This window comes from Lynx canadensis, chromosome D3 (genome assembly GCF_007474595.2).
Source record: "Lynx canadensis isolate LIC74 chromosome D3, mLynCan4.pri.v2, whole genome shotgun sequence".
Lineage (NCBI taxonomy): Eukaryota > Metazoa > Chordata > Mammalia > Carnivora > Felidae > Lynx > Lynx canadensis.
In genome coordinates, this window is record NC_044314.2 from 18,514 (window position 1) to 38,754 (window position 20,241).

Sequence of the window (20,241 nt, forward strand, 5' to 3'; positions counted from 1 at the left end):
GCCAACGGTGGAGGCGGCCCGGATGTCCACCCACCAACGAGCGGTCCACAAACTGCTCTAGCCACACAGCGGAGTGGGTTTTGGCCACCTAGTGAGTGAGGTGTGGAGTCCTGACAAGTGCTGTGATGTGCACGCACCGTGAAACCATTCTGCTGAGTCCTTTCACTCAAGGCCACCCGCTGTACGGGTGCACGGATATGAAGTCCCCAGAAGGCACAGGTCCCCAGAGACAGTTCACAGACGTTACCAGGGGCTGGGGCAGGGGCGACCGCTCGACGGGTCCAGGGGTCCCTTCGGGGGCGACGACGTACTCGGAACCAGACAGAGGCGGCAGTTACACAACACCGCGAACGTGCTCGGTGCCACTGAGTTGTCCACTTTAAAAGCTTAATTTCATCTTGTGCGCATGTCTTTAAAGACCGTGGTCTCACACAGGCCCTTTATCTCGGGCTCTGCACCTCCTCCCCAGGTACAGCAGCTTCAGCACAGCCTCTGTGCTCCAACGCGGGACGCGTTTCTCGGGAAACACGTAACGACAGTTGTGCGGACACACCCTCCTTGCGATGTTGTTGGGACACCGCACAGGGAGGTCACAGACCCTCCTTGGAGCAAAGGTGGGGGCATGGAGAGCCGTCCCCAGCTGGGACTCAGACTGCTCAGGTCAGAGGACGCCCTTGAGATGGGGGAGCTAAAGTACCCAGATTTTTGCTTAGGTTGTGCATGGTTACGAGGAGAGACTGGACGTTTGCCGGACTTTTCCATACCACCCGGTCTCAAACGTGGGAAGGGCCGGGACCGGCGGCAAAGGGAGGAGTCGTCTGCCCTACGGGCCCCGGGCACGGCTGGCCCCGCCTTGCGCCACAGCAGACGGTTCTGGAGCACGTGCCGCCCGATCCCGGTCACCGCGAGAGACGAGTGGCTGGCAGGCAAGTGGCCCCGATGCTCCAGGGGCCCGGCCAGCGTGGCGGTGTGACGGCAAAACGCCTTTGCTAGAGGCGAGCCCGCACTACGCTTCCCTTACTACCCAAAATCAACCCAAAAGAAACGAAACTAAGTCAACAGGTATTTGCAGAAACCCCACCTTTTCGGCAGAGACCATCCCTTAATTTGTGGATTCGTATTTTTGTTTCTGGAATATAAAATCCTACTGTTGGGCAGGGGGGTGTGACGGGTTTATAAAAACTCGCTTTGAAATTAATAGCTTCCAGGACATTCTTCAGGGGTGCCAGTCCGGTCTGGGGCCCCGTGGGTCCGCTCTCAGGAGGGGCAGATGGCACTCCGGATCCCCTCTGCGTCCAGCGGGCTCGGGGCTCCTGGCCGGTGACGGGCCCCGCGGGTCCCCTCTTGTCCACGGCCCCCCCACCCCCCGCACTCCCCTCGGAGGGAGCAGGTGCTTGCCAACCCCGCTCGCTAGGTGACCCAGGTTTCTCTAACACTCCACCTCGTCTCAGCAAAACGAACAGGAAATCTTGCATTTCAGGAAGTCCTAAAATCAAAGCAGCGTTTGTGACAGTTCAGAATCATCATTGCTGGAGAAGTTCTGGGTTTCACGCTGGCTTCGTGGACAACTAGACAGCGTTTCCCTACCTGAGCCGCAGCGGGTCTGGTGGGGAAAGGGGCCGAGTAGCAGGGAGGAGCAAGCAGGGCAACGACAGGTCTGCGGACACACGTCACCTTCCCAAGTGACGGCCGCGTTGCACGCGGGCGTGCGTGTGGCCACAGCCTCGCCCAGGCCACCCTTCGGAGCGGAAGCATTTGGCTCGAATGAAAGCTCCCCGTCCCCCCGGCCCGGGTGAGCGGCTCCGAAGCGCGGTGTTTAGAGCATCTGCGGCCGCGGCCACACGGCCGCCTCTTCTGTGTTCCGTGCAGGCCTCTCCTCGGACGTGGAGGAGGGGACCCCACTGCAGGGGCAGCCGGTGCTTTGTGGTCGTGCCGGGGCGGCTCTGCCCCACAGCGCTTCGTGCAGATGCCAACGGAACCAGGACGTACCGCAGGAAGTCACTGAGGGCCGGGTAGGGTGGTCCGCGCACGCAATGAATCACCGGCAGACTAAGATCGTCCAGCAAAAAAATATTGCTTTATTGGATCTATTTCCTAAGCACAGACAGCGGACACGAATACCAAATGTCTCCTCTCCTTAGGACAGCCTACTGAGAAGTGTTCCATGCGAGTCCTGGGGCGCTAACTGCGGGCTGCGGTCTGGGCTACGGGCGGGGCAGCAGCCTGGGAGAAGCGGGGTCAGGTCTACGAGGAGCCATGCACCGTCGCCCGTGACAGCTGTGTGCAAATGCTACAGATGTGGCTCTCGGGGCCGTGTCCTTTCTGGGAGTCAGACAGGAATAAGACATAACCACACTGAAGAGCAGTTTTAAAATCATCGTTCCCGTGGGAGAGCGTTCTCTACCGTGACGCTATGTTTCGTTATTGTAACTTACGACCTCCGCCGGCGGGTGCAATTCAGGCATGTTCCATGAGGGGGCATGAATTCCTAAGGCACAATTATTAGGTTAGCCAATCAGACCATGCTTTTTGGTTACGCGGAACAAGAGGTCACTGCTAGTAACAACGTGTAATAAGCTGTTAATTGCACAAACGCAGTAGTAAAGCTTACACCAACCTATCCGTTAACAGTAACTAGTCGGAAAACATACTACAGTCGCTGCATGTTAAAACGTTTTTGGTAATCGTTGTCTTAGATGAAGCAGAGATATAAGGCTTCTGTGAAGTAATAATCTTACAGCTGAACAAATATATTACACTCCTCTTGTGATGTTATTTACAGTGACTTTCCCACCTGCCGTTTGGTAGCATCCAGGCATTGAGAACACACGTCTCCTGGCTTTCTAAAGTGCTCGGCTGACGGCACGAGACGACGAAGGCCCGCTGGAGGGACGTGGGCCCCGGTGCACGCAGTTGAAAAGCCAGGCTTTGTCTTAGATGCACCTTCCGGAACGGACGCTGGTTACTGCTGCTGACACGGCAGCCCTCGCTGGGCAAAGACCGGACGCCACCGCCTCTGTCGTTATTATTTGTACTTAAATATGTGCCAAATCTGTACATACATGCAAACGCAAGAGCTGTCGTGTGGCAGACAGACTTCTTTGTTCGTCCAGCAACCTATCTTGTGCTATCATCTTACTCGCGCTACGCTCAAAGCCAGATTAAAAACAAAACCCTAGCATGCTACAATTAACGATCCTATGGTTCCAGTAACACGGGGGAGGGGGCAGGTGACGAGAGCGAGGACAAAGCAGAAGACCTCTACGATGCACCGAATGAGGCAACAGATTGCACGCTGCAGCCCAAGGAAAGCCGAGAAAAAAAGCAGGAAGCACGTGGGAGGTATTTCTCACAATGCCTACCTAGCTTGCCAGTATTCTCCTAATTTATACAAGAGAAAGCCTCAGGATGAAGTGTCTTTATAGCTTCTGCTCCTACAAATACTCTCCTGGTAGCAGACTCAGGGCTCCCCCGTGGCGCCCCGATGCTGGGGTCTGTGTAATAAGGCACTTCCAGCACTGGAGTCCCCCCGTGGGAGGCGTGCCCCTTCCGGTCTTGACACGGGAGGAGTGGCCCGTCCCACCAGCCGCTGGGCAGCTTCTGTGAGCGGACAATGCAAATCTTCATGAAGCCGGGGGTCTGACCGGCACCAGGGCTCTGCTCAGTTTACTTGAAGTCCTGGTGCCGAAGCTCAACGGTCAGCGGCCGAGTCGACACCACGCGGCTTCGGAGCGAGTTCCGTGTCGCCAGCTACGATCAGATGTTGGTGCTGGAGAGATCGTTCCGGATTATCTCATTTACTGCAAGAAAACACAACGGAGAAATCATTAGGGAAACGCTGCTCTGCCCAGAAGCGTATGTAAGAACCAGAAACCCCATCAGCCATGCTTTCGGCCAGTCACGTGGAGCCCGTGACGGGGGGGGGGGGGGGGGGGTCTCTGGGCGGGATGGAATTCCTTCCTGCACCCCACCGCGGGCCTGGGGTGCCCTGAGCCGGCAGCACGCAGCTGCCCGGGACCCGGCTCCATGACTCCAGGGGCCGGCGGCGGTCGGGTTACCGCTCTAGTCCAGAAGCACGGTTGCGAACCGGCCCCGCGACGGCGGGCTCCGGGAGAGGCGCCAGGCGCCGGTCCGGGTGCCGTGAGCGCGTCTTCTCCGGGCAGGAGCGCACAGCTGGCGTCTCCACGGGAAGAGGTGGAGGCACCCCCGCGAAGCCCATGCTCAGAGAACCCCCCTCCTCGCTCTCGTCGTCGGACAGGCCACGTCCGAGAGGAGGGCCGACCACGGGCGGCCTGGGCCTCCCTTTGTTTGTGGCTCTTCCTCCATTTTTGTCTCCTCGTCCGTGTCCACTATCAGCGTGTGGTTTTTGGCAGCAGGAGAGGAAATGAGCGAAGCTGGCAAAGGCCATCGTGAGCGAGCTGCACAACATCCCTCTCTCCACCCCGTGACCGGCCCCCAGGCAGGGGACGCGTCCCCACGGCCCACTTTGCCAAGAGAACTGGGGGGTGGGGAGCACACGCTCACGTCACGGAACTGCCCGGGCTTCCCTTTGCCGCCCAGATAAATTCCGCGTGTTTCTGCAAAGGCCCCAGCGCGTCCGAGGGCGGCTTCCTGCAGCCGGCAGCTGGCACACCTGTCATCACCCCCACCCCTCCCCTAAATGCCCTTTTGACACCCCTACTATTGTTAAGAACAACAATAATAAAACGGGGTTGGGGGAACCAGGAACTGTGTCATATGGGTGCTGATAACGGCCCGGCTTCACAGGCGGGAGCCTGCCCGCGAAGCCCCAGGCCACCAGCTCTTCCCGAAGGTGCAGCCCGGGCTCAGACCCAGGGCCATGGCGTCCCACACTGTGCCCAGGCCCACCCGCGGCCTGCAAGGGGGCCGCCCATGGGGCGGAGGGGGGATGAGTCACTTAACGCAAACACCAGAAGCACAGCAGGCCAGAGTGGGCGCCAGGCCAGCATGCCTGCAGAGGACACATCTGCCGGGGACACGGACGTGATGCACGAGCCACACCTTCTCTGAAGATGGCACTGACCTTCAGGCACAAAACACCGGAGGGGCCGTGGCTCACGCCGGGCGAGTGACTCTTCCCAGCTGCTAACGAGGCCCGGCTGCTCAGGCCGGCTCTCAGGACAACACCCGTCCCTGGAGCGTCCCAGGGGTCAGCCACACGCAGTTTCTCTGTGACACTCTGGCCGCCCAGCTTTGCGAGGCCCGCTAGAGAGCCCTGAGAAGCGCGCGGCCGAGGCACCTGGGAAGGCAGGGCGAGGCGCTCCCCGCTTCCGCCGTCCGGACCACACGGCCTCCCCCGTCACTTGACCCCGAGACTGCCCTGCGCTCCCAAGGTCCCAGGTGCCACCAGCCCCTGGAGCACGGGCACAAGGGCCTGGGCCACCAGCGACAGCTCCCCTCCGCCTCCCGCTTCACTTGCTGGGCCTTCTGTTTCGAGAGGCGCGCGTCCAGCTGGTATTTTGCAGAAGAGCGTGACACAGAAGAACATTCGCACAGAGAAGGATGACGAGCGCGAGCTTCCTCGGGGCCCTGCCTTGGCGCGGAGAAGGTCCTCCTGCCACTCGCGTGTCTCCGGACCACGCGGGGCAGGCGGGACATCCTCAGGACGGCACGAAGCCGCGTGCGGAAAGCCCAGCCCCGCGGTGGCAGCTGGCAGAGGCGGCGACCGCCACCCCCCCACAGAGCACGTCGCCACGGCCGGCGTGGCACCGGGCGGTTTAGAAGTCTAAAAGTCTCACATCCTCCTACGCTGACCGGGCCCGTGGGCCCAGGAGCCCTTCCTGACCCAATTTCAGATGGAAGTCTGGGGGGCCTCCGTGGCGACGTCTGGGCTCCGGGCCCAGCAGGTGACGGCACGGTGGGACGGGGGGTCCGGCCCCCACGGGCCTGCCTGGGTCGGGGGCTGCAACACTCAGCCATGACAGCTTGTGTAGTAGACTCAGCCTCCTGGACAGGACGCCCTGAGGGACGGGCCAGACTTGTCAGTTACACACACAGGGGTCTGGGTGTCACTGCTCCTTCCGCTGCCAAGGACAGCGAAGTCTCAGACCAGAGATGCGACCCTAGTGAGATCGCTGACCAGGTGGGGGGGGAAGTTCTCAGGGGCAATAATGACCGGGAAGTTGGGGCGTTCTGAGGGGCTTTAATGACGGAGATGTGAGGGAGCCAGACAAAGAAAAATGACGGAATCTGCAGGGGCCTGATGGTTAATAATGAGGGAAAATGTGGGGAAGTCACAGGGGTAATAATGCCAGGGAATGTGGGAAGGTAGAGGGAGTAATAATGATGGGAAAGTGCGAGGGTCTGAGGGGGAATAACGATGGGGAATGTGGGGAGGTCTGAGGGGTAATTATATCGGGGAAGTTGGGGAGGTCTGAGAGGTAACGGTGACGGGGCATTTCAGAAGGTCCGAGGGGTAATAATGGCAGGGAAATGTCGGGAGGTCTGAGGGGTAATCACATCTGGGAATGTGTGGGTGTCTGAGGGGTAACGATGACAGGGAACGTGGGGACACCTGAGGGGTAATCATATCTGGGAATGTGGGGACGTCTGACGGGTAATAAGGGCAACCAATAGAAGGGAGGCTGAAGCAAAGCGGCCACGAATCTTCTAGTTCGCCCGGGTTACACAGAGCACAGGAAAAACAACATCTGTGTGACACGACAAAAGGGGAAGCAGCCTCAGAAGCGGGCTTCCCCTTGCTGCCCACCGGGTCACCTGAACCTTGAAGGGGGAGCCCGAGGTGGGTGGGGGTGGGGAAATCACTCAGCGCATCCTGAGCGGCCCAGGGACCCGGCGGAGCGCGTCACGGCCCTCTGTCCTGGCACCTGCCCCCACCCAGGCCGGCAGGAGGGTCTCAGGAGGGCTGGGAGGGCCGTGCTCCCGGCCCGTCACTGGCGTCCGTGGGCTCCTGAGAAGTCACCGGCCCCGCCTGCCTCCCAGCAACGGCCGGCCGGAAGCGAGCGGTCATCCGATGCCCCCGTCCTCCAGGCCCGGCACCGTCGAGCAGCGTCACAGCGCGGCAGGCACCTTAGCACCGCGCTCAGGACCCACGCGCACGCGCCAACGCCCTTTGGACCTGCCCTGAGGTCCCCTCGGGAGCGCACGGGGCAGCCGCAGCTGACAGAAGGGGCAGGTGGACCAGGTCCCCCGCACAGCTCGGCCGCACAACTGAGGGCGGGACGACGGCACAGCCACGCTGTTTCACAATCTGTGCCTTGGCCTTGCGGGGAAAGCCACGCTGGTTCCCGCTCCCAGACGGACCTCAGGCAGGGCCCGAGCGCTCCGAGGGCCGGGTTGAGGGCGAGAACGCGGGGTCCCGTCGCCCCTGGCCTCACCCCGGCCACGGCCTCCCACTTGTCTTCCGTGAGGTCACGGTTCCGAGGCCCCGTGAGTCCACAGCCGCCCCCAGGGGCTTGTGCTGGTGACTTTGGGGGCGGTTTTCTCTCTGTTACGGTTTCCTACAGTGTCTCCTCTCTGCTGATAGTTTCCATCTTCTTATTCAGCTTTTCCACCGACACGAAGGGTTTTTTCTCTGTACAAGTATTTTGAACTGCAGGTAACATGTGACCCTCACAGCTTGTCAGACACCTAAAAGAGGAACCTTTGCTGTGCTTAGTGTCAGATGTCCCTGCAGCAGGATGTGGTGAGCTGTTATACCACAATTTAATTTAATGAGAAAGGTTTTTTCCCTCGTATTTAAGTTTTCTCTCAAGCGCTCCCAAGGTGGAAACTACTGTTTTTTTCCTGAAACTTCTGTGGCAGTTTGAATTCTTGTTTTACTCTGGGATACGTGTGCAAGATACACACACACACCCGAGCCACCTCGATGTGCAGGTCTGAGACGGAGTGAAAAGGAAATTCGTGTTTTTCTAACATTTAAAGTCTAAAATGTACAAAGCACAGGCACGCGCTCTCACCTCCGCTCACGTTATCTGTCCACAGTCACTGGAACCTTCCAGCAACACACACAGATCTCGCGGCGATTTACAAATAAGCTCGCAAAGTAATCAGTGAAGGGTCCTTTCTAAAGTAAAATTTTTGCATGTTCATCTAACGAGTTTCCTTTTCAACACCATTTTGAAAAAAACGGACTTTACAGCCTCGTGCTGTAGTGAAATGGCCTCAGTTTACCCCTGTTGTGCTTCTGTCGGGCGCTCCTGAGACAACGTGACCGAAGGGGGCGGCGAGGGTCCGAACTTCACTGAACATGTTTTCCTCCTTGACGCCTCGCTTATAAGCCCAGTTTCCCCCCTTTTCGGAATTCCTGGTTTTCGAAAGCAGCCAAGGATCTCAATCAGAATGTCAGGAACCAGCACGGGGCAGGTCGGCCCCGCACGTAGGCGGCCCCCCGCTCCCCACACACACGCACGCGCGCCGTTGCCGTCCCCCGCGACAGTCCCAGGAGGGAGGGGAGGCAGACGCCACAGTCGCAGGTTTGGAAGCAGAGAGTGGGAGGGAGGCTGGGCAAGTGGCCACGGCGGCCCTCGGGCTCACGGGTGAGGAGCTCCGCCAGCCCAGGGTCCGTGCCCGCGCCCACCAGGCCCCCTCCTCCCAGCCTGGCCTCCACTCTGCCCCTGCCCCTAGTCCCCTCTGTGCCCGCAGGGCTGCTCGGGGCTCAGAACCCGGCGTGAAGGGTGGGGAAGGGCCGAAGGCAGGGCCGCGTTCCCCTCTTCCGCAGCTTCTCTTAAAACACCACCCCCCACTGGCGCCATGCACACAGACGTGGCATTCTGTTCCGTTTGTGCTAAAAACACCTACTTTTTTTCATTCATTTCTCCTGTACTAGCTGTTCCGTGCCTTGAAAAAAAAAAAAAAAACTTTTTTTTTCAAGGAGGAGAAGAAGCAAGCGACCGGAGGAACCAGGAACCACTCGGTGTCTGTACAGCCACCAATTTTCCACTGCATCGTCAGAACGAACACCGCACATCAGCATTTCCTTTGCTCTGAAACAAACAGCAAAGGGAACTGACCGCCCTCAACCCGATCACACAGATATCAAAGCCAGAGGTTTGCTGACACGCCGTATGGGAAACTTCATTCAGAAATCCCAGCGGCGTGGCACGGCGGTTCCAGGCACCGCACGGACGGTCTGCCGGAGGCCCTGACACGACGCTGCCCGCCTGACACGGCCCCGCTCTCGCCGCGTGCGCCCACTCGACCGGTTTTAAGTCTGTTTTTCCGATGTGACGGCCCAGCACAGCCGCCTGCTGTCAACACACCTTGCCTGCCCGTGGGGGCCTCTCTCGGCCTCTGAGGCAGCTTGCTCACCGCCGGCCTGGGGAGGAGGGTGCCGTCCATCTTTTCGGCCCCCACACTTCCTCCGCGACAGCCCTCCTTCCTACCCTGAGGGAAGAAGTGATGGTGTGTGCATCTGTGCTTGACTTTATTTATTTATTTATTTTTTTATTTATTTTTGGGACAGAGAGAGACAGAGCATGAACGGGGGAGGGGCAGAGAGAGAGGGAGACACAGAATCGGAAACAGGGTCCAGGCTCCGAGCCATCAGCCCAGAGCCTGACGCGGGGCTCGAACTCACGGACCGCGAGATCGTGACCTGGCTGAAGTCGGACGCTTAACCGACTGCGCCACCCAGGCGCCTGTGCTTGACTTTAAATAACAGGGGCTTGGAAGTGATGACGGCACCCTAAGACTAGAAAGGAGACCCGGGGTCCTGACAGTGTGTCCCTTAGATCCTAAGAACCAGAGGACGCTGTGCGAGCAGAGTTAAAACAGAAACAGACTCTGGGAGGGAAAGCAATCCCCAGAAAGTGACAGAAACGACCCAGCATCTAGGTGGTGCTTGTTTTGAAAGGCGGCCCGACCCCTGTTGTGCAGGGTGGGGGGTGCCCGGGGCCGTGAATGAAGCCACTTCAAAGCCAACAACTCCTCGTGGTCCCACGATTCTCTAACTTTCTCAGAACTCAAGTCCCTTCACGTGATTGCCGCACCATTTAAACGCCGGGTCAGAGATTCATGAACGGAGGCCTGTGACCTTCCCCGGAAAACCTGACGTGAGCTCTTTGCGCCCCAGACACTCGCTCTCGGGGCGGACGCAGCAGCGGGAGGGCCGGAGGAAGACGACCTCGGTCCTGTTCTCACCCTGCCCCTGCGCCTGACTGGAGCCTGAGGGTCTCCTCCGTGACAAGGGGGCTTGGCCGAGACCCCTCTCTGCCCTCCGAGTCGGGGATGCCGTGATCACGCCGAAAGGAGAAACCAACCTCCCGGTTGGAGTTGCACGTGCCGAGCGTAAGACAGGCGTGAACCGCACAGCACCCTCCCCAGCCCTCTGGGAGCTGGATGTTATTATCGTTCTTCGAAGACGGGCCCAGAGAGGGCAGGGGACGCTCCAGGCCTCACACAGCATCGTCAGCGGCCTGAGCGACGGCCTCCTTGGGGACAGGCTCTCCAGGCCGGCTTTCTGAACGGCAGAGGGACGCGTCGACGTGCCCAGCGCGTGCTCAGCCAGCCTGCTTCCACAGCCGACGTGCCGCAGGACTGGCACTTTCTGGTGAACGTTCAGTTTCCTGTCCGTGGGAAGAGTGGACTTTCGGGCACGTCAGCGGAGGCCTGGGCTAGGCCACGCTGCACGCGTGCTCACAGAGACTCACCACGGTGCCGAGAGGCGGGGGTCATTTCCGTGTGTTGAGTTTCAGTGTTTCCTGCACAGCGTGTGCATTCTTTAGAGGATCAGAGCACCTCTCCGTGTAGGCGTGTCGCGGGCTAACGCAAACACGGGCCGCGCGCCCCGTGTCTGTCACAGAGCGCCGACAGCCCCGGATGCAGCCCTGAGTGTCGCCCGGGGCGAAACAACTGAACGGACGCCCCCGGGCTGCCCCTGCCTGGCCCCACAGGCCTGGGACCGTGGGCGGGGGTCTCTGTCCCCTCTCCCTGGCAGGAACCCACCCATCAGGGTCGTGGGGCCCACGTGCGGGGCTTCGGGGAGGGAGGACACGGGAGAGGCGGGTGTCCACACAGACACTGGGCCGACTTCCTCGGGAGCTGGGTTTGGGCCTCGGGAGTAAGAAATCCAGTTCGGCAACGTTCCCCCAGCCACACGGCATCATCTTTGCTTTAAAAAAGTTCAGTGAGGGGCACCTAGGTGGCGCAGTCGGTTAAGCGGCCGACTTCGGCTCAGGTCATGATCTCGCAGTCCGTGGGTTCGAGCCCCGCGTCGGCTCGACAACTCGGAGCCTGGAGCCTGTTTCAGATTCTGTGTCTCCCTCTCTCTGCCCCTCCCCCGTTCATGCTCTGTCTCTCTCTGTCTCAAAAATAAATAAACGTTAAAAAAAATTAAAAAAAAAAAAGTTCAGTGAAGATGGCTAAGGGCTATGCTTCACAAGTAACACTCTTGCGTCTGCTGTTTGAAAAAAATACCGATTGCGTCGGTACTCGTTAACTTGATTACGTAAAACACGTTTTTAAAGCATCTTCCTCCTTTCCGATAGTGAGGTTAGTTCTGCTAAGGAGACAGTTGTCCCGTGAAGTTTTAAAAATTCAGAGTCAGCCTGGCAGGGTCACTGTTCCTTTTTCATTTCTGGTTTGATGACAGGCCACGATGCCACTTTTTCACGAAGAGGACGACTTTTCAAAAGCCATCGCTGTCCTTTAAACACAAGCCACGTGGGAAACAAACAGGCCGGAAGGATCCACACAGGATTAAGTTCTGGGCACAGGTCCTGTGGCCACAGTGGCACCGTCTCGTCCCGTGGGCCCGCTCGAAGCTCACGGCCAAATTAAGTACCGCGTGTAAAGAAACGTACAAGGGTGGTTGGTACGCGCTTACTCAGTTTTTTCTGAGGGACAGCAAAATGCCTGCCCTTCATCAGAGACATTTTTATTTTTAAGGGAGAGCCAAAATAGCTTTGTGAGGAGCAAAACAAAACAGGAAGGCCGTTTTCCCCATTCCTATAACTAAAAGATAATTTTAAAAAGTATTTGCTAACTTTCCCAGAAAATGCACCGTTAGCTAAAGTTAGCGCTGTAACCCGAGAGGATGATAATTTAGCCAGACAGCAGTGCAACCAGAAATATCGCTGGCCAGGTAGTGTCTGCCGTGCGAACCTTTACACGGCCAGTGGTTCTGGGACGCGGAGGCCACCAGACGCAAATCCTAACGAGCGCGCGGGTCCCCGCTGCCGAGACCTTCCGTGCGGAGGGCGTGATCCACGCAGTCGGTGGCCTGCTGGACACACAGTGTTCACATGCGCCACTGCACAGATGTAGCCAGACCTCCTTGGTGATCGAAAGCATTACGGCAGGTGTGGGCAGTGCGTGAAAACGTCACGATAAAAGCCACCGCTTGGAAAGGTAGGAGCAGAGAAGAACACGCTTTTGTTCCCCCCCAAGCACGGGTGGGCGCTGAAGAAAGCTGGAGCCGTCTCTCGTGCGGGGTTTCAATTTCTTAAAAGAGGCAGCGTCTTACAAAGTCCGCCGTCCCTACCTCCTCGTTCACCGGTGGGCACTCCGTCCGTGGCCTGGTGTGGACGGCGGGCTCAGCGTCCATGCGGTCCCACCTGGCGTGGCCGGTGCTGTCCCCGGCCCCGCACGGCCTCGGGCGAGAGCAGGTGCCCTTCTGCAGGACTGTCACAACCATGGCAATTCTGAAAATGCAGAGTTGCAACATCACCGAAGCCCTGTTTTACTTTTCTGACTTTTTTCAAAGACGCTTTGTGAGGCGGTGGAAAATGAGGCCGTCTCTCAAGTTTCATTAAAAAGTAAGTTCCCGTGTTACCTCGGGTGTCCTGGACCCATTTCAGCCTTCACTTATTTTTATCTTTTTAATCATAATAAGCCACTGCCACGGGGCCTGCTATTTTTGGAAGGAGGGACCGGGACGGCGAAGTCTGAGTGACAACAAGTCACGGTTTTAATAAAACATGACCCTCCCGACTGCGTGTGGGGCTGGCACTGGCAGATACTATTGTCACACGGGACTGTCAGCCATTAAAACAGAATAATTTTCCTGCCTTCAGTGCCTGCTTCCTTATTTAGCCCGAATACTCCAGATAATGCGAACGCCCGTGTGGAAACTCCAGCCTCCGTGGGGACCGGGCCGGCCACGTGACTGGGGGGTTCCGCGGGCGTGCGGCGGGCGTATGCTCCCCTATCACCTGGCCCATTTTTGTCTCCACGCCAAACGCACCCCACAGTCGCTCCTGGGGATCACTATACCACAAGCGTTTTTCCAGGGCTTTCTTTGTGCTGCTAGAAAACACATTCCCCCGAAATATACAATTTCTATTCACGCAGAATTAACAGAAATGAAAAAATACAAGACCAAAAAGGCTCCCTTTAATTGAAAAATAACAACGTGAAGTGGACTGAGAGAGACAGAGAGACGATCGGGCTGCTGCCTCCCGTCTCCCTGTCCGGGGACACGAGTCGGTGTCCTCAACACAAAAGGCGCTAACGAACCAAGTGGCTCCCGACCCTTTGTGGGCATCGGCAGCGTCCACACGACGGTGCACCGGCTGGGCCTCGGCAGGCCGCACCAGACCGCCCGCCGGCCGAGCGCAGGCCAAGCGCCCTCCACGCGCCTGGAAGCTGCCGGGTTTGGTCAGAAGAGGCTGCTCATCACGGAGGCAGAGGAAAGGCTCAAGCCCACCTGTTCCTGGCTTCACGGGAAGTGAAACCACACCTTGTCGGTTAATGTGAGTTTGAAGTAAATCCTCACCTTACCAGAGAATCGTGAGTAATTCTGTCAGGCGGGGCTGCCCTGCTGTAATCACACAAGAAGGTGGTCGCTTAAACGGCCGTCTGTACCTGCGGGATGGCAGGCGGCAGACACGAGGTCCAGGACCCGGGTCCTTGCGATCTCAGCAACGACCACTACAGGGCAGAGAAGGAACAGAGTGCCGTGTCCTGCCCGCCCCGAGTGTGGACCCGGGTGAGGGCCCTGGGGACCCACCGCACCATTTATCGTATCTTGCACGCGTCTGAAACTTTCGTAATTAAACGCCAACACCGTCTTCAGAGGCAAGCTCGAGCCCGGGAGAAGCCGGTGACTGTCGGTCAGCCTAGGCGCCTCGCCTGCTACCTGGGGAAGCTGCTGGGCGGCCGAGCCCATCCCACGGCGGCGCCCACCCCCAGCGATGTCCTCTGCACCAAGACACCTTTTCACCCTGCCACCCGGGACGCCCGCGTCCCGCTCCTGGCTCTCCTGGCCCCCCCGGGGGAGGGCCACCTGCTGCCACTCCCGTGCTCACGGGCCCCATTGGTCTGAGCCCACCTTGAGGGCAGGAATTGTTCCTGTGAGTATTGAGAAAACCGACCAGCAGCAAAGCCTGCTTCTTTATTCTGTGAAGATCTGAACGGAAAAATCACAGAACGCAGGAAGAAAACCGTGTGTAAAACCGAGCTGGTGAGTTCCTCTCAGAGATTCTGTGTGTGGAAGAGACAACCGAACTGAGAGGGAGCGGCCACCAAATACAGCCCAGGGAACAGGCCCCTGGTCTGGAGGACATATTGACCCTGGAGTGGAAAAACACCCAAGATTGAATTTTTGTATTGATTATCTGATTATTCATCTTTATAGAAGCTACTCCAACGCTGCACATAATGAGTAATTCATCACAGCATATTAGGTGCCATGGAAGCTGCATTCAGTATAAAGGGCCATTAAGTTTCTTGTAATTGCCCATTGCTGGAGCTTTCGTTAGTTCTAAATCAAATCAGCAGGACCGGCACGTATGCGCTCTAATTGACTTTATGTAATAACCGCGCGCCCCTGGTCCACCAAGAGGAGCGGTCTGGCCGTGTCACCGCGCTCCCGAAGACCACTTCTCGGCCTGAGGCCTCAGGTGGAACCGCCGTTTCCGACCCTCCTCGAAAGGACAGACCCCAGCCGTCACCCGAACGCGGGAAGGACGCGGGGGGCCCGGGGAAGCACCCCGCCTGGGTCTGCAGCTTTCTCAGAGCTGCTTTCCGGGGAGAGTCCAGCCGCTCCGAACTCCCGACGGAACCCAAGCCTGGAGACGGGTCACGTCCTTCGGAGGCCCACACATCTGCAGCTGTCCACGGGGAGCAGACACGGGACAGGTTACAACCTGTCACAACCCAGCCCGTCTCACTCTCCTGAAAAGTCCTCCCCAAACCATCTCTCGGTCCCCAGACTCAAGGCAAGCGCGCGGTCATTAGCGGTCCGGCAGCTTGGCTTTGTCTTCTCGAACCGCTATTTCAACTGTGACTATCGTCAGCTGCCTGACCTCCTCTGCCCACTCCCCTCTAATTTTCGAGGAGCCAGAGAACCGAGGTGTGCGTGTGTTTTGAAGGCCCTGCGATGCCGGAACAGAGTGAGGAATCTGCAGATATTGTTTGTTATGTCCTCTTTCGAAAGTTGAACGGATCCTCTGCGTGAGTTTCCAGGAGACCGAGCGAGAGCTAAGTAACAGTCTCACCGGAGGCTTCTGGGCATTTATTGCTCAGGCCGGGCCGACGTCACCGCCCAGCCACGTGGCGGGCTCGCGTCTGCCGGGTTTCTTCCTTTTGGTGGGGCTATGAGCCATCCATTTGCAAAATCTGGCATTAACTCTCTCTCTGTTTATCTACATTGGCTTCCGAAGAAGCCTTAACATATGTCCTCAAAAGGAGGCAACGTGCAGAGAACGAGCTATTTAGAAATGTGTGTGCACAATAGATGTTAGCTCAGACTGAAGGGGCTCTGTACCGGGCGTGAGTAACTTTACGGCAAAGCAGTGTCTGAGCTCTCCCCGGGGTCTTGACAGTCTGTGGCCATTTCCACAACAAAGAGCTACACGGGCTAGCCGGAGGAAGTGGACAGGTCCGGGGTCCCGGGCACAGTGCCGGCCTAGGCGCCCGAGGTCAGCCCCTCCACCACGGCTCCACCTTCCCCACAAGCGGCCAGAGGTCTGGCCACACTTCCACGCACCCATCTGAGTGCTGACGTCAGGAAGCCCTGCTCAAGTGGAGGTCACCGATGCAACGGTGACCAGAGCTGCTCTAAGAGTCCCCCGAGTGTCTGCAAAGATGCTCCCGGTGCCCAGGGCCCTGCTCTTTGCAGCTCGGGACGCTGAGGGGCGCCGGGAAGAAACCGCCCAGAGGGTTGTGCGTCCTGAAGCTCTCCTCACCTTCCCAGCATTTAATGAATGTGCTGGATGTCGTCTGCTCAGCAAGGCCCGCACTCCAGGCCCCAGCTCCTCCCAGCGCAGAGGGGCCTCCTCCCAGCTGCGCCCTGGGGGCAGGTAGGAGCCGTGCCGGTGCCCGGCCACCCCCGCCGGCTCCCCCGCGCCAGGCTCTGCCGACCTAGCAGGGCGGCAGCTGGGGACGGCTCCAGGCCGCGTGCACTGGGCCCCGCTGCCCACCTGGCCTTGAAAACACAGAAACAGGAAGCAGAACAGAGGAGGAAGCGGCAGGCCAGGGAAGGGCCGGTTCTGGTAAGAGGCCCGCTTGAAAGCCCAGGTCAAAAGGCACCCCCAGGGAGCCTGCCACGCCTCCGGGGAAATGCTCACCAAAGTGATCAATCACCCAGTTTCCATCCGTATGTCTCCGTGCCATACTTCATTCCGCCCTATCGGGACAGGAAGCTGCACGCAGGATGGAAAGCTGGCACTTGGTCCCGTGGAAACCACCGTTTCCATCTCCGAGAGTGACAGAGCATCAACACCGTGGTTAACGGGTGATGAGAGATAAGGACCAGGGGAGCGGAGGGCGGGTGCGGCCGCTCTGCGCACTTTCCAGCGTTTGGACAAAGTTCGCAACGACAGTCCGACGCGTGCTTCCCACGCTTTTAATCCAGACAAACACTCGATGAGCGGCCAGACCTTGACAAGCAGGTCTTGGGCGCTTTTCTTAAATTCAAGTGCGTAAAAAAAATGTGGGCGTGCCACTCTCCCAGCCCCAGCACTGCAAGCCGTCCTGTGGCTTTATCAAGTGTGGCCGCAGACACCCCCGCCGAAGCCAGAGCGAGCCTGCCGCTGACGGGCAGGCCGCGCGGCCCAGCGCCACCGCCCTCCCTCCGTCCGCCGCCCTTCTGCTGTCCAGCCATCTGCCAAGAGGAAATAACTTCGCTGTGCTGGGAGTCTGGGAATCCCAGAAAACAATCTTAAATCCACAAAAATAATTGAAGTTTGCTTCTACTGAGCCACTTGGTTCCATTCTGATTTTTATTACAATGTCAACAAGAGTTTAATTTGTTTTAAAGTTTAGGTTCTTAAACCTGAGTGATATACGGTAGTTTACGGCTTGCTGGCAACAGCTACCGTGGAAAAGAAAAAAGCAAAGTGCAAACAAAGGCGACTCGAGGTCTGACACCGTGAAGGCCGGGAGGTGTGCCAAGAGCAGCAGGGCACAGCACGGCCTTCCCCACCTGGGACGCAGCCGTGCCGCGGCCAGGGGCACGCTCCCTGTTCCCCGATCTCGTTTGGGGATGGCAACTCAGGGGAAATGTCCCGAAATGCAGTTTCTCACGCGAAACGTTCTCAGATGCCGGCTAGGGCCGTAACGGCGCCACCGTCTTATCTGGAGTCCCTTCTGGAAACCGGTTCCAGCACAAGCCCGAGAGGGGCCGGTGGGGGAGAAAGGCCTGCCCCACCCAGAGGGTCCCGGCGCAGGCAGCGCCGAGCCCGTGGACTTCTCAGAGCCACCCCGACGGGGAACCCATCGTGATGCGGACCGCCGGCCGAGACCTGCCCCCGGTTTCCAGCCCAGCTGTCTCTGGGCCACGGCTCTCAGCCCCATCAGAACCATCTGCCCGTGTCAGGGGCAGAAAGGACAGTGGGGCCGGACAACAAGGCTTTCCCTGGGGTCTTGACAGGTCTGCAGCCATTTCCACAACAAAGAGCTACACGGGCTAGCCGGAGGAAGTGGACAGGTCCGGGGTCCCGGGCTTCTTCCTTTTGGTTTGAAGGGTGCTGCCCGTGTGCGGGTCCCACTTTGGGCTCTCAGGCCCAGCTGCCCGCTCTGAGTGACCAGCCAAGGCCCCAGGGGGCAGCCAGGCTCCCCTACATCTGTGTGGCCAGACGGTGTCTCTGTGGCACATTCCCCCTTCCCCCCTGCGGTGGACTCGGGCTAGAGCCAGACCCCAGGCAAATCACAGGCGTTTCTGGACGCCGCCGAGGGCCATCAACTGCCACTGTCCTCCGGGCCCACTTCCTGCCGTATCTAAACTAACAGCAGCTGTGGGGCCTGATAGGGCCGAGTGCTGGGGAAGCTTGCACCCTTGGGTGGGAGAGAGGACGGCCGGGGGGCTGATAACGCCGCCCCCAGGCCCGATGACTGCATCCTGCACTGTCTGCCCCATTTCAGAACAAAAGAACACCGGCCGCTGGCTCTGCGGCGACAGCGTGCGCCCAGGGCGGGGAGTGGTCTGGCTGACTCGGCCCATTGTGCGCAGTATCAGGCTCTGATTAGCCGGGGTCCCCTGGGCCCGATAAGGGCGGATGTTTCAGAAAGGAACAGGCCTTCTTTGTTCTGCAGCGTGTGTAAGTGTCCGCGTTATAATCTGCAAGGAAGGAAGAACCCTGCTTCAAAATTCAAGCAGAGAAAGGTACGGGGACCCCCAGCTCCGTGCACCCACCCGACATGGAAACCAATGGACAGGCTGCATGCCCGACGGCGGGAAATCGAGGACGCCGCCACGAGGCAACCAACGGAGCGGCCCCTGGTACCACTCACTGGCCGTGTCTCCCAAAAGGTCCCTACGTCGGCGAAATGGGGGACAACGTGGAAGCACACGGTTTTGCGCCCCCCGAGAAATTCGACCGCCAGCATCGTGCTTATGCCACACACACACAAACTGCCTCCCAGCTGTCCTTAAGAAAGGAGTCCGAGGGCCGTCCGTGTTCCACAAAGGAAAAACCGTACGTGACACACACAAGCCTTCAGCTTCAAAAGAGCCATTCTGCCTCTGGCATCGAGTGTCTTAACAGACGTGGGTGACTTTGGAAGGAAGCTCCTTAAGCCCCGTAACAGATGCAGACCTCAAGCCATCCCTGGAGGTCTGGCTCTTCTGGACACGTTCACACGGACGGAGCCACGTAACAGGGGGCGTTTGTGTCCAGCTTTTTTGACTCGGCCTTGTGTTTTCCAGGTGCCCCACGCTGGAGTGCGCGTTAGCACGTCAATCCTCCTTCTGGCTGAGTAACACTCCATCGTCTGGTTGTGACATGCCTTTCCCGTCTGTGGTCCAGGGGCTGGACACTCGGTCGTCTCAGACGTTCGGGCGTTATAAATAATGCTGCTGAGAACATCTGCACGCAAGGCCTTGTGTGGATGTCGGTGCTGACTTCTCCTGGGCAGATACTGAAGCGTGGAACGGATGGGCCACGGGACACAACTGTGCTCCCGTTTCCTCTGCCTTTTCCCAAGTGTGCCGCTGCCATTCTTGCTTATTAGACTCCCTCCACCGGGTACAAAATCACCTCCGTGTCGGTGTCACGGCTGCCCTCCCTGATGACTGACGACGTTGAGCATACCTGCACGTGCTTATTGGCCATTCACACGTCTACTTAAATCTTAGATGCCAGTTTTTGTCTAGGCTGTCTTCTTATTGTTGAGATAAGACTTCTGGTACGTTCTGGATACGAGCCCTCGATCAGATATGTATTTTGCAACTATATTCTTTAGTCAATTGTTTGTCTTCTCATTTTCTAATAGTTCTTTCGAAGCAGAATAAAATTTGCATTTTGATGGGGTCTCATTTGCCCATTTTTAGATATTGGACTATGTTTTTTGGTATCATATCTAAAAAATCTTTGCCTAATCTAAGGTCTTGAAGATTTTTCTCTTCTGTTATTTACTACGTGTTTATCGTTTTAGCTTGTACGTTTAATTCCAGGATCAATTTTGAGATTTCTGTGTACGGTATGAGGCTAAAGGTGCAAGTTCACTCTTTTGCACGTGGACATCCAATTCTTCTGGTGTCATTTGTTAAAAAGGCTGTCCTTTGCCCCAGTTAAATGGCTCGGCATTTTTGTTAAGAATCAGCTTACCATAAATGTAGGGACTTCTTTCCTCTAAATTCTGTTCCGTTGACCTGTATGTCTTACGCCAGTGCCACACCGTCTTCGTCATTGTAGCTTTAGAGTAAATTTTGAATCGGGAAGTGTGTGTCCCACTCCGTTCTGTGTTTTCAAAATTGTTTTGGCTAGTCTGGATCTGTGAAATTCCGCATGAATTTTAGGATCATTTTGTCATCTGTCATGTTACTGAAAAAAAGCAAAACCAAATACCTGCTAGAATTTTGATAGGGATTGCACTGAT

General features: G+C 57.8%; 1 long non-coding RNA gene across 2 annotated transcripts; it reads right to left on the bottom strand.

The window, feature by feature from the left end:
- Positions 1–2,057: 2,057 nt before the first annotated feature.
- LOC115528458 lies at positions 2,058–16,875 on the bottom strand. 2 transcript variants are annotated; one of them, XR_003973263.1, is made up of 2 exons: positions 16,491–16,875; positions 2,058–3,800 (listed from the first exon to the last, which is right to left on the bottom strand). It is a non-coding gene; the product is annotated as an uncharacterized LOC115528458 (long non-coding RNA). The 2 variants fall into 2 exon arrangements; XR_003973262.1 differs by lacking the exon at positions 16,491–16,875 and adding an exon at positions 16,110–16,484.
- Between the last annotated feature and the right edge of the window lie 3,366 nt (positions 16,876–20,241).